Here is an 862-nt window from a genome sequence, read left to right on the forward strand (position 1 = left end):
ACTTTGAAATCTGTAGAAAAATGCTATGTTTAAAGCACCTGCTCTTGTACCTGGCACATAGAATTAGGCTGTCAATATTGCTATAAAATGTAAAATATTATTAGAACTAACAGACACACCTTTATCTCTCTCACCTCCATACACACCCATTCCTTTAATCTATTTGGTTGGGTTTTTCCTGAATACGAGTGGATTACCACTTCACTTTGCCTTACTGCTTCCCTGTACACACACAAATACACACACACACACACACACACACACACAGTAATCAAGCATCAAGAGAAAAGAGCCAGTAAATGTAATCTGGGTGGTCTAGGCCTTGCACTAACTCACGAGTTGATCTCTGGATCCTGAGGATGCCTTTAAGCTGCTGCCACATTTAAGAGACTGGCAGAACTGCTGTAGATTGCTGAGAGATGGCACTTCTCTAAAGACCATAAATGTGTTTGATGACTTTGTGGAGACATTGTATTGCAGGTTTTGAATTCATGATATTTCTTTTTTTTTTTTTTTCCTTTTTGTCTTTTTTCGTGACCGGCAACAGGATCGCAACCCTCNGGGTCTCAGACTCAATAATCCAAAAGCTCTAGCCAGTGGATCATGAAACATGATCTACTGCCGAGATAACTGGTAATACAAAAGCCAACTTCTCACTGATGCATTGCAGATAGTCCTACTTGAATATGAATAAATCCGTTGTCTATTTCAATCTGTTATTCCTAAACCACTGTGTCTTTAGCTTCCCAAGGCCTAAGAGGCTGAGGCAAAAGCTTAGCACAAAGCTAATAATGTGGGAAAACTTTGAAATCTGTAGAAAAATGCTATGTTTAAAGCACCTGCTCTTGTACCTGGCACATAG

Source organism: Galeopterus variegatus, unplaced genomic scaffold (genome assembly GCF_000696425.1).
Source record: "Galeopterus variegatus unplaced genomic scaffold, G_variegatus-3.0.2 Scaffold1968, whole genome shotgun sequence".
Classification (NCBI taxonomy): Eukaryota; Metazoa; Chordata; class Mammalia; order Dermoptera; family Cynocephalidae; genus Galeopterus; species Galeopterus variegatus.